Here is a 13,698-nt window from a genome sequence, read left to right as displayed (position 1 = left end):
CGTTTCAAGTCATTGTATTATATGTATTTACCATTGTGGCTTACGTTTCAGGCTATTGTGTTATATGTACTCATTATTATGCTTTACGTTTCAGATATTGTATAATATGTATTCATCATTGTGTTTTATGTATTAGATAATTTGTTGGTATTTTTTATTATATTTACATATTATTACACAATAGTGCTATTAGTGTTTGAAAAAACACAATGATCAGTTGAAAGACACAATGGCGAAAAAAACACATTGACAAACAGAAAGACACAATGACGTAATTTATTTTTATATAACAAAATCATACTCGTATTAAAGATAAAAAACGCTTGTTATTTTGGTGAATTTTATTTTAAAAAAATATCATATGAAAAAATTATAAACGTTTAAAAATGTTGGGGGGTTAACATGTGATTTATATGTGAAGAGTGAAAATGTGTATTATTACTGTTATGCTTTTTTTATGTGGTCCATACTTTACACATGTCGATTAATTATGAATTCTCTCACTTCTCATTTTTGTTGATTTTTGTAAAATAACTCAACCCTATCGTTAAACTAGTTAAAGATATAGGGTATGTTTGGCATGAAACTTTTAGGAGCTTCAAGCTTTTAAGGAAAAACTCATACTCAATTAAAATTCTTGTTTGGTTCGAGGAGCTTGAAACTTTTAGGTCAGCAGAAAAAACTTAAAGCTTCTATTAGTAGCATTTAGAAAGAGATACAAGCTTTTATGATTTTAATTTACTTAAATAACCTTTGAAAATAAATACATTTACTATTATTGTTATTAGTTATGCTTTATTTTGTTTTTATTCTCATGGTTTGTATAATAATATTATTATATTGGGAATAGTGTATGGGTAACTGGTTGGGCATATATGTATTTATATCTTTTGATGTCTACTGTGTTTTATTTGTTTGTATATTATGTTGTAACCGAACTTTGTGGGTGTTGTTCACTATAAACCCTCACGAGACCCCACTCGTCTTCCCGGGCTACCGGGGGGTTTAAAGGGCTTGTTGCATACACTAAATGCAATCGTGATTCCTACGAAAGTGAGTGAGGTCTTTTAACATTTTTAATTAATTTAACAAAATTTAATATGAAACGACTTAATTCGGTTCGTTAATTGTTTTAATAAATTGACATAAATCATTTTCATAACTCTTAAAAGACCTATGTCTTACACTTATGGGAAGCTTGCTTCTACACGTCTCGAGATTTTGCAGGTTCGGTTGTCAGTTTTGGTAATTGGTTGAGACGAGAGTGTACGAGTGTTTACGAGAGTTCGCGAGCCGACTGGTCCATTCCAGTTGATATCAGGTGATTTCAGTTTCATAATCTATTTTGTTTTTATTAGTTTAAATATTAAAAGTGTAATTGTATAATTGCTAGTAGAACCATCACATTAGAGCCACGTGTTTTAAATTGTTGAAAAAGCCAATTTCAACCCCGTCCCTCAAATGTTCATTACTTGTTTAAATATTTTAACATTGAGGACAATGAAAACCTCAAGTGTGGGGATGGTGGAAATTTGAAAAATTTTAGCCCGATAGTACCTTAAAGAGTTTTCGGAAACCAAAGTTGTTAATTGTTAATTATTATCATTAATACCAGGTTATAGGTTTCTGGTCATGGTAGCCTTTTCAGCTTCTTAATAATCTTACTCACAAATGTTTTCATAACGAGAAGTTGAAAATGGGGTCGTTTAGGCGGGGATAACGAGTCATGGGGACAGGTACACATGTTTATGTCGGTAACCTAATTCCTCCGATACGTGTGTAAGATTTGCCTTATATGTATATAATACACATATAATAATATAGTATACACACATGTCATTTGAGTGCCATTATCGAGAGTAACCAGTATACCCATGATATCTAGAACTTGGTTGTCTCATGCATTTCGAGATCTTAGCTTGGCACGATTGCAAAAGTGATTGAGGCACTTATGTTAAGCCTCGTCTGGATGAGTGAGAGTGTGGGTATTGGGTGTTGGGCCTCATACGTTATATATATGAGCGAGGATAATGTGAGGGGCGTGGGGATGGTTTCCTTAGAAAACATTGTTAGACCTATCTTTTTCATTTAATCCCCGATGTTACTTTACGAGACAATCCGGCTTAATAGGTTTCTTTGTAATTGTTTGAGTATCTATCAATAGGTTGTATTAATCAGTACGTTTATTGATGCTCAAAAAAAAATTCTATCATCTGTTTATGTTACGTATTTGTTTATTTAGTTGTTTTGTAATAAGCCGGATTGGATCGTTTGAGCCACTTGAAAAATTCCCTTCCATACCCTTGCACTTGGCCCCGTTACAACCCTTTTAAGCCCTCTTGATTTGCATGCGTGTCAAAGCACTTATATGGGTAGAGATTTGACTTGCTTCCAAACTTATTAATTTGTGTTCATACTTGGTTTAGAGGGCAGAGAGATACTAGAACATCTTTTGCTAGTCCAGATATTAAACCGAGAGGAGAGTTATTATATTATGAGGGGTATGAGAATGTGTGCCTTAACTGGAAACAAAGTACACTCATCTGAGCGTCTCTATTGTTTTTATTATATCATTTAACCATATTTGTGGGATGTCAATCTAGAAAGTGTCAGTCTGGGAATCTGGGTATGACCTTAAACCTTACTAGTATTAATGGTGATAATCTGCATACCTATGATGGAGGTTGATGTTTGCTTTAGAGTTTGCTTGAGGGCAAGCAAAATATAAGTGTGGGGATGTGATGGTTGGTTAATTTTTATGCTTTTTAGTTCGTTTATTTGCTAGTTTTAATCGTGTATTTTAGGAACTTCGATACTTCATATGTGTCTTTTGTATTTCAGGTCATATACGTAAAAGAAGCTAATTTGGACTTGTTGAGGCACAGGATGAAGACCCGGGACGTCCAGCACGCAAAACGAGAAAGATTAAAGAAGTATGATGGTGACAAGCCCATCGCGATACGCGATTGGCATGCTTGAAGACCTATCGCGTATCGCGATGGGTAGATTAATGAAGTTTGACCTTGGGTCCACAGCGATACGCGATTGACCAATTAACACCCCATCGCGTATCGCGATGGGATGTGCAGGCAGGAAATTTAGGGTTATAATCAATTTCATCCAAGAACGGCCATATCTTCACACACTTCGAGGCATGCGACTTTGAGAGCTCTAGGAGGACGATTCCATCATTCCAATTCAATCGGAGAAGATACGTATAATCCATGTCATCCATATTGAAGATCTCACAATGCCGAGACGCGGCTAAACTCTTAGAATCTCACCCGGGAATGTAAAGTTTGTAACAAATTCAATTTTCTCATGTGACTAAGAACGTTTATGTATGATTGTTTATGGTTAATCTATGATTATTGATGTTTAGTATTTCTGTGTGTTCAATTGGTTTAGGTTTACGTTGATCTGAACGATTAGTTACCAGTTGCTATAATAATTGATCATAGGGTTGTTTGATAAGGTTGAATACGATAAAGCATATAATTTCCCTTAACTGATTGACACCGGCAGGACCGTTTGATAACCAGTGTCGTGTGTAAAGCGATTATTGTTGCCTAAGGTTTTGTCTAGTTGATCAGTCTGTAGTTAACCGTTAACGATTAATCTGTTAGGGTGCATGAGATTACTGTAGTTACTTACTTGAAGTCCCGGGTGTGATTTGATTTTATTAATTGATTGAAACTTGTTTACTTGTTCGTTGCTTAATTCTAAACTCAAATTATTTGTTTGTGTGATCAACACTAAAAACCAGCTATATATCTAAGCTACATAAAGTGTTAATCTGGGTCTAGCACTAAAAAATAACCATAAACAACACTACTACACAAATAGGCAAACGCGCCCCAACTTTGTAAGCAACCAAAATGGTCACAAAATAAGTAAGGTATCTATGACCAAATTCAAAAATGGTCGCAAAATTAGCGACCAAAACATAATGGGTTCCAAAATTAGCAACCATAACAAAATCCCTTGTAAAATTATCAACCGAAATTATTTGGTCGTTAATCAGTAGCAAATGTAGTGACCAAAACTATTTCGTTTAAAAATGGTGGCTAGTTAAAATATAACAAAAACTAATAAAATAAGAATTAAATTGGTCAAAAACGGTCCTAAGTTTTCCGACCGAAAGTCTTCAATCGCAAAATTAATAGCCAAAACAAAATAGGTCGCGAAATTAGCAATTGAACCTTTTCCGCCATTAATCATCCCAAATATAACGTCCGAAATTGTATTGGTTGCAACTATGGTCACTACTTTAAAAAATAGAAAAAAGTATATGAATATTATTATAACCCGCTTTATTATTTTATTGCTTTATAATAATAATAATAATAATAATATATTACAACATAGAGTACGGAGGCATTACAAAGCTTATCTTACTACTAATTCCATCACAAAGAAAAGTGACATTATAACTAATTTATGGGAGATAACACCGCTCAGAAGTATTCTCTAGAATATAATAGGCTCCGAGTGAATCTCAAATCTTGTGACAGAAGATAGTTGAGGCTCCTACAAATTAAGACCAGTTTGTAGTTAGCAATTGAGCATTATGAGTGGGAAGATATTAAAATTCCGTAAAAACGGTGGAGTTTACTACACTTATTAGTGTTATTCTTATACTTATGAAGTGTTTAAAGTTATATCTCTAAAACTCGAGTTCAGCTCATGACTAGATTTTCAAGCTCGTTTGGCTCTTTTATTAATTATTTTAATTAGGTATTTTATATTTAACTACAAATATATTTATAATAATAATCTTTATAAGTTATATATGTTACCTTTTTTCCATACTTTTATATATAGTAATAGTTATTATATAATAATACATAACATAGAAGTTATATAAAATGAAAAGCTTTGTTAGGTTCGCATGCTGACTCAATCTTGATATGTGAAGCTCAGACCCCATTATTGAATGAGCCTCGATAAAAGCTCAAGCTTGGTTCGTTTAAGCTTGGCTTGATTTGAGTTTGTAACGATATTCTGATATCTAGTAGCTGATCATAAGCATCTCGGCTCATTTACACGTCTATCAATGATGCGTGTGTACTGTGTAGTAGGAATTGTAGTAAAAGATAACTAAAGATGCTTATCAAACATGTAGGTTCAAGGTATACAAACTGCATTATGTAGGACAAGTTTTCACCTAGTTATTTCTCAGTGTTTTAATTTTCATTACACCATTAAAATTTATTCTTTTCAAATTTCTTATTAGCTTGTTCCATTTTTCCAACACCTTATACACCTATATTAAGGACTGACTTAAATGAATAGAGAAGTACCTGCAACATAGAAGATGCACGTGGCAAAAGTCGGCATGCCACTTGTTGTGCATGGTGTACGATTCTTCGCATAGAGGAGAGTAGTGTTCCATAAGTCAGCTTGCTTTCATTTTCAATAGTTTGGATGAAGCTAAATGTCAACGCGCCTATAGCCTTGCCTGTGAAAGCCTGCAAAAGCATAACTTTCAATATACACTTCATATATGGTAGAATCAAGTATCTTAGTTTTCTCACAAACGAGAGTTTTTCCATGATCTTTTACATATATTGTATAATGAGTTGATGACATGTATGAGTTTGCTTACTGATGTATCTGCTGAGTATTGGTCGTCTGCACATGCACTAATACACACTGCTTTACCTCCACGAGTTCCTTTGACCCTAAGTTGGTGTTCTTCCCACTTATACAGTCCATCCCTGCTTGGAAGGTTAACATATTTGATTTGTTTCATCATATATCTTTTAATTTGTCTATAACTCATTAAGTTTAAATATGATGATGCCTAACATTATTATTATTATTATTATTATTATTATTAGTTGGCTAACTTTATCATATTCCATTTCATTGAAAAGTAATCTCTCTATAAAGATATCTGGTTTTCAGTACTGACCAGCTAATCTTGCAAAGAAAAGGTAGGTCCAGAAGGGTTCCGCTGAAGCAAGTGTCGACGACAGTGTGAAGCGTAACACCATGAGGCAGTGGTGCTACAAGGGTGGCATTGATTTCATCATCTATAATTACTCCAGCCACTCTATAGTCAAGAGGACACAAAGCTTCATCATACCCATCAACCTCGTCTCCATGTTCATCAGGAACGCGACATGCATGGCCTGCATAGTAGAACAACAACGAGTCGCTTTCCAAATGCAACCCTGGACTAGCCATTGTAACGCCGCTTGTATCTGCGTCAAAAGTAGTCATACATATATATTGGCATACTTTTTTCTTGTTAAATGTACATGACATTATTTTATTTTTACCTGTAAGGATGAGGATGGAAGCATTTGGAAAGCCCAATTTGTTAACTAGTAACTGTTGCATGCTCCTGACATTAAGAACACTAGCTTCAAGTTTCCTTTTGTGGCCATTGTAGGTGATACCACACAACACTGCCCTTTTCCTGCCATGAGTATGAGGCAATTGTTGATGGATTCTGTAGTGTTGCAACTGAGACGGCTGCTGTTTTCGTTGAAGATCATGCTGATAGCGGTTTGTCGCTGCGTTGATAAACTGCCCGGTTCGAAAGAGAACAGGGTTCATGATCTTTCGGTTAAAAAGGTTAACAGGTTTGCACACGGGACATTTACTATTATTGTTATTAGTTATGCTCATTTTGGTAATTTTATACATTTTATTAAAACCTCCAGCTACTTTGCCAAACATCTAAATATACTTAAAAAACTACAGTTATCAGCTACCAGCTACAGCTTCCAACCACCAGCTATCAGCTAACAACTTCCAGCTACAGCTACCAACTAGTTTTACCAAACATACCCATAAGGAAGGAATATCATTAAAAATAGGAAAACTGGTTTTTATTGGTCTCAACTATCGTCTTTTGGTCACTGCCGGTCCCAACTAACGAATTGGATGTTGACGGTCCCAACTTTTAACATATTTGTTCCTAATGATCCACGACTAACAGAATTCTAACGTCGTTAGTTTCAGGTCACCGGAAAAACGTTTTTGACTAGAAAACACATATTTTTTTCTTGAAAACTCAACAATTTTGTCCCAAACATCATGGTAACTTTGTATCGTACCTTTAGGAACCTTTTTCTAGTAAAAAACCCAATTATTAAGATCGCCGGAACCCTAGAACTATCGTCAGAATCAGTTGATGGTGCTTAAGTGATGGTGGATGGTTGGCGGTGAGTCAATTGGTGGTGGTGGCGATGTTCATGTGGTGTTTTCCGGGAAAAAAATGTCTTTCCCCAGCCAAAAACGTTTTTCCGTCGACCTGAAACTAACGGCGTTTGGATTCTATTAGCTGCAGACCGTTAGGAACAAATATATTAAAAGTTGGGACCATCAGTGACCAATCCATTAGTTGAGACCAACAATAACCAAAAGACAATAATTGAGACCAATAAAAACTAATTTTTCTTTAAATATGCTACTTTCAGCAAACAATGTCACATGCTCAACGACTATATATGTTAGATACAATGCCCTTTATACAAAGTAAGACATTGTAGTTATAACTCCTGATTAATGTAAAGTTTAATAGTAAATTAACGATATTATAAATTTTTTGAACGACCAATCAAGAGAATAGTAAACGACATTATTAATTATAGAGAGACATACAGACAGAAAGTTTATCGACTATCTAAATTGTTCAACGAGACGTTAATTAAAATTGCAAGCCAGGATAATTATGGTTAATTTTCAGAATCAATTTGTAAGTTCAAACTCTAAGTGTGCTGAACTTAACAAAACTTTAGAAGTCAATATATCATGATTTCTAAAGTTGTAAGTCAGTGAAATACTAAGGGTATATTTTGTTGGAGGTAATAGAATGAAGGAGGAATGAAATTGGAGAAGGAATGAAAATTGACAAGAAAATGAAATGGATTATTACCATTCATTTGTCTTGTTCGTGTTGGATTTTATGGACGTTTCGGGTCAAGTCAACGTGACCGACCCGAACGTGATCCGGACAGAGTCACACCAGGGGTAACGAGATAAAGGCCTACTTAAAGGTTAATTAGGCCCGACACATAAAATAATGGACAGGGTTATGGACTAGGCTTTGTTTGTTAATTGGGCTCAAGCCCAATTGGTTAACTTGGATAATACCCTAAGAATAATACTATATATATAATAAGATATTATTATTTTAAGACAACCTTAAAAAAAAGCAACCCTAGCTGCCCACTTAAACCGGCGCCGTTTTCCGGCCACCGGTTTTCCGACGAGAACTTTCCGGCCACCGCATACATCACACAGCCATTACCTATCATACTTCAGTCACCACAAGCTTCATCGCAGCTCTAACCTAGCTCCGGTGCTGCCAAAACACCACCCGCGTTTTTCCGGCGAAGCTGCAGTTCCGGCGAACCTGCAACTCCGGTAAACCCGGCTTTCCGGTGACTGTTTGCTGCTAATTTCTGCTGCTGTGCTGCCGTTTGTTGCTGCCCGTTCTTGTCCTCAACTGCTGTCGCTAAACTACCCATCGGAATCTGCCGCCGCCGCCGTTCACCACTGCCGCCGCCGCTGGATTTTGTTTGGGTGTCTATTGTGTCATCTAGCTCTCCTTGTTAACCCCTAGGTGTCTTCCCGGTTTGTGTATAACCGAGGTATATCGACAAACCTTAACTATGGTTGTTTATTTACTCGTTTATTCATACTCGTATTGTTGTAATCGGATCCGGGTTCGGGTTTCCGTTTATGGTTCGTATACTCGTTTTTATCCGCTGCGTTTTATTGTTCGTTTATGAGTTTGATTATTAATATGGATTAATAATTATCGAAACGAAATATTAACTAAAACGGGTTCAAATAGTTTAACCGTTTTTGTCTCGGACCACCGTTGGAACCAACAGTGGTATCAGAGCCGCGGTTACTACGTACGAGTCGATCCCGATTCGTTTAAAACCGGATCTACATCTTAAACTTTAAATCGTTTAAAGTCTATAGATCTAGAATTTTTTTCGGGTGATTTTGGATTGGTCAAAGTTTTGTTTATTTTATTTGACCAAGTCAAAACGACCCGAAATTCGTTTATTGTGAATATGTAAATCCGGCCCCGACCTATGTGATTGATTGGTTGTGTTTGGTGTTTGAGCTTGCTTTGGCCATACGGTTGGTTCAAAAGTTGTAAAAAGGTTATTATTTAATTTTCGGTTTTCTTTTGGCTATAAAGATGGTTCAAATTTGTAATAGAACATATTATTGTTAGTTTATAAATTTGTAATTAAGAAGACGCGAAGATAACCGAGGACGAGCTCATGGACATCTTGGAGTTAGTGAGAGTTCGGACAAGACGACGGGATGCACGGAGAAGTCCATCCTTGTGGTTGTTTATGTTGTGAATCCCTTAACCCGATCGGTCTCCCTAATTGGCTCTAGCGAGACCGATCACCTTTTGGCCATTAGGATTTACATATTATTGTTATTTGCTATTTGTGGTTGCTTGGATTGTTTATAATAGGATTATAATATCACCGACCTAATACCAAATAAATTGGAAAATAAACATTTTTTAACCGATTTTGTTTTGCAAATTAAAATCGTTTTGATTTCCAAAACTAATAAGTTATTTTAACGTAAAATTGGTTAGTCATATCACGACAAACTTAGTTTTTAATAGGTTATCTAAAACTAAGTGTCCTGAGAGATGAAAGGGTTCATCTATTCATTCCGATAATAAATACAGTAAAATTTGACTTTTACTCTATTTGGTAAATTTTAAAATTAATCCCAATTTAAAACCAATAGTTTATGCCAATCCTACTACAAGTCACACTTGAGACATACTGCGAAATTTCGAGTGTTTGGAGCTACAGCACCGCACTTGTTTTCTAGCCTATCCCATCAAGGTGAAAGCGCTTCGTTGACACATCCGGCCCTTTCACACGTCACGGTACTAGGACAACTATTATTTTACTCTCCTGTTACGTGCTAAAGCTGTATGGAGACTTAAAATGGGCAAAGATGAGGCTAAACGTATCTATACAGACAATCGTTGTCTCTATAGGCCTCATAACCGAGAGTTGTGCTCTATTCACAATTGGCAATCGTTGTCAGTCTGCCTAACCACTTATTAATGTTGTGTGCTACAGCTGCCTTTAATAACTGGAAGCCAGATTCTCATACTCCTAATTAATTAATGTTATTGGGTCATTAATAATAGGACTACAACGTCGAAAATACTAATTAAATTTACTTTTGCTTAATTAATCAGATGTCATCAAACGAAATTTCACCCTACGCCCTTAAGGCTATCCTTGAGAAGGATAAACTGAATGGTACCAACTTCATCGAATGGCACCGCAACTTAAGACTTGTTCTCACCATGGCAAAGCGCCTGTATGTTCTCGATGGACCTGTTCCAACCGAGCCTAAAAACAACACAGCCGCTGCACAAAAAGTTCTTGACAAGCATAAAGATGACTCGGCTGAGGTCTCCTGTATTATGCTAGCCACCATGACTTCTGAGCTTGCTAAAGGCTTGGAAGACTTTGGTGCCTATGAGATGCTTGAGCAACTCAAAGGCATGTTCCAGAAACAAGCCCGTCAAGAACGTTTCGACACCATGAAACAACTCATCAGTTGCAAGATGGCAGAGGGGTCTCCCGTCAGTGCTCATGTTCTAAAGATGAAGAGGCACATCGATCAGCTCAAAAAACTTGATTATCCCATGCCCGATGAGATGGCATCGGATTTCATTCTCAACTCTCTACCCAACTCATACGACCAGTTCGTAATGAATTTCAACATGAATGGTTGGGTGAAGACAGTGCCGGAGCTTTATAACATGCTCAAGACAGCTGAGATGAACATTCCTTCTAGGACCAATCAAGTTCTGATGATACGATCTGCTGGTATCAAGAAGCCAAAACCAAAGAATCGGGGTTTTAAGGGAAAAAGCAAGAAGAAAGTTACTGTTGCTGCCCATGTTGCCACCAACACTAACAAGGTGGTTGCAAAGAAAAAGCCGCCGCCTTTTGAGGAGCGCAAGTGCTTCAAATGCAACCAAATGGGGCACTGATGAGAAACTGCCCCGAGCACCTTGCTGAGATCTGAAAGAAGAGAGCCAATGGTGAAGGCTCTTCTGGAGGTATTTCCATATACGTTATTGAACTTTTCACTGTATCTAGCAATACATGGGTATTTGATACCGGATGTGGTTACTACATCGTTAATGTCTTGCAGGAGCCTGAGAAGTGGAGGAAACTGAATAAAGGCAGCATGGAACTCATCGTTGGAGATGGGAAGAGAGTACCAGTTCTGGCAACTGGAGTATTTCATTTTACTTGTCCATCTGGCTTAGTTTTTCCTTTAAATAATTGTTTGTATGCTCCTGGCTTGACCAGAAACATCATTTCAGTTTCGTTGTTATTTGAACTAGGATTTAAGTATGTTCTTAATGGCATGGCTATTTCTGCTTACTTAAATGATATCTTTTATTTTGAGGCTAAACCTCGAAATGGTATTTATGAGATTGATGTTCAACCTGACAATAACGTATATCATCTTTCAAAACGTATCAAGACTAGCGTCAATGATACTTTTCAATGGCATTGCCGACTTGGCCACATAAGCAAGGCAAGAGTTAAAAGGCTCCAATCCGAAGGTATTCTTGAATACACAGGACCAGACTCTTTTAACACTTGTGAATCTTGCTTAGCTGGCAAACTCGCCAAAGACTCCTTCACTAATAAAAGTGAACGAGCAAGTGATCTGTTAGGACTCATACATACTGATGTATGTGGACCTTTCAGAATCATGACTAGAAACCATGAAAGATACTTCGTTTCTTTTATCGACGATTATAGTCGATACGCTTATGTGTATCTTATGAAACACAAGCACGAAACTTTTGAAAAGTTCAAAGAGTTTCAAAGCGAAGTGGAAAAACAACTTGATAAAACCATTAAGAAACTTCGATCAGATCGAGGTGGAGAGTATCTCAGCACAGAGTTCATCACTCATCTAAAAGAGCATGGAATTGTTTCACAGCTCACTCCACCTGGCACACCCCAACTTAATGGCGTGAGCGAGAGGAGAAATCGAACTTTGCTAAACATGGTTCGATCGATGATGTGTAGAACTAACTTGCCTCACTCCTTTTGGGGTTACGCCCTTATGACCGCCGCCCGCATTGTCAATCTAGCTCCAACTAAGAAGATAGACAAAACACCATATGAGATATGGCATAAGGGAAAGAAACCCAAATTGTCTTATCTTAGAGTATGGGGATGTGATGCTTATATAACAAGTGAGTCTGATGACAAACTTGATCCCTGCGGCGAAAAAGTTATTTTCGTCGGATACTACTACAAGAGCGGTTATTACTTCTTTCATCTTGATACAAATACGATTTCTGTCAGGAGGAAGGGCTACTTCCTTGAAGAAAAATTTCTTAGTCAAGGAACTAGAAGTAACATTGTCGATCTTGAAGAAATTCAAGAACCACAACCAACTGCTGAGGAAGTTGGAGAGTCTGATCAACAAGTTGTTGTTGCTGATACATCAGACGTGAACGCAAACATTCGCAGAAGTAGTAGGACTCCTGTACCAAATTCTAGATACTTATATCAACTAGATGGTGCCGAAGTCTTATTAGTAGCCGAATCTGGGGACGAGACTACTAACTACAAGTCTGCTATCTTGGATCCGGAATCCAAGAAATGGCAAGATGCCATGAATGCTGAGATGCAGTCCATGCATGATAACCAAGTTTGGAACTTGGTTGAGCTACCCCCCGATTGTCGGGCAGTAGGGAGCAAATGGTTTTCAAGAAGAAAACCGACATGCATGGAAATGTGCAAACCTACAAAGCATGGCTAGTCGCGAAAGGTTTCACTCAAACTCAAGGTGTTGACTATGATGAAACTTTTTCGCCCGTTGCTATGACTAAGTCAATTAGGATATTGCTTGCCATTGCTGCATACTATGATTATGAGATATGGCAAATGGATGTCAAAACCGCTTTCCTTAATGGACATCTTTCTGAAGATGTCTATATGGTTTAGCCTGAAGGTTTTGTCGATCCAAAATATCCTAATAAGGTTTGCAAATTGAACAAGTCCATTTATGGACTTAAGCAGGCATCTCGAAGCTGGAATCTTCACTTTGACGAGAAAATCAAAGAGTTTGGTTTTGTCAAAAACGAAGATGAACCTTGTGTTTACAGAAAGGCTAGTGGGAGCACTATATCATTCCTCATCTTGTATGTGGATGATATACTGATCATTGGAAACGACATTCCTATGCTTAAACAAGTTAAGCTATGGTTGGAATCTTGTTTTGCAATGAAAGATCTTGGAGAAGCCGCTTATATTCTGGGAATAAAGATCTATAGAGATAGATCTAAGCGGATTCTAGGGCTTAGTCAAAGTACTTACATAGACAAAGTGATGGCACGCTTCTCAATGGAAAACTCCAAGAAAGGAGCTGTTCCAATGACTAAGGGAACCATGTTGAGCAAATCGTAATCTCCGGCAACGGACATTGAATCTAAACGTATGCAAGAAATTCCATATGCTTCTGCGGTTGGCTCTATCATGTATGCTATGTTATGTACTAGACCTGACGTCTCGTATGCCTTGAGCATGACCAGTCGTTTTCAACAGAGTCCTGGCATTGCCCATTGGACTTCTGTGAAGAACATTCTAAGGTACTTGAATAGGACCAAAGACATGTTCTTGGTGTTTGGGGGAG

General features: G+C 37.1%; 1 pseudogene across 1 annotated transcript; it reads right to left on the bottom strand.

The window, feature by feature from the left end:
- Positions 1-4,362: 4,362 nt before the first annotated feature.
- On the bottom strand, positions 4,363-6,639 carry LOC143574928 (metacaspase-1-like; annotated as a pseudogene). The gene is made up of 5 exons (XR_013142680.1): positions 6,247-6,639; positions 5,918-6,209; positions 5,609-5,720; positions 5,304-5,471; positions 4,363-4,530 (listed from the first exon to the last, which is right to left on the bottom strand). The product of XR_013142680.1 is annotated as a metacaspase-1-like (transcript).
- Between the last annotated feature and the right edge of the window lie 7,059 nt (positions 6,640-13,698).

This window comes from Bidens hawaiensis, unplaced genomic scaffold (assembly GCF_021521415.1).
Source record: "Bidens hawaiensis isolate Kalapana, Puna unplaced genomic scaffold, B.hawaiensis_p1.1 tig00027171_1, whole genome shotgun sequence".
Taxonomy (NCBI): Eukaryota; Viridiplantae; Streptophyta; class Magnoliopsida; order Asterales; family Asteraceae; genus Bidens; species Bidens hawaiensis.
Note: the sequence above shows the minus strand (reverse complement) of the source record. Positions and strands in the feature narration are given on the sequence as shown.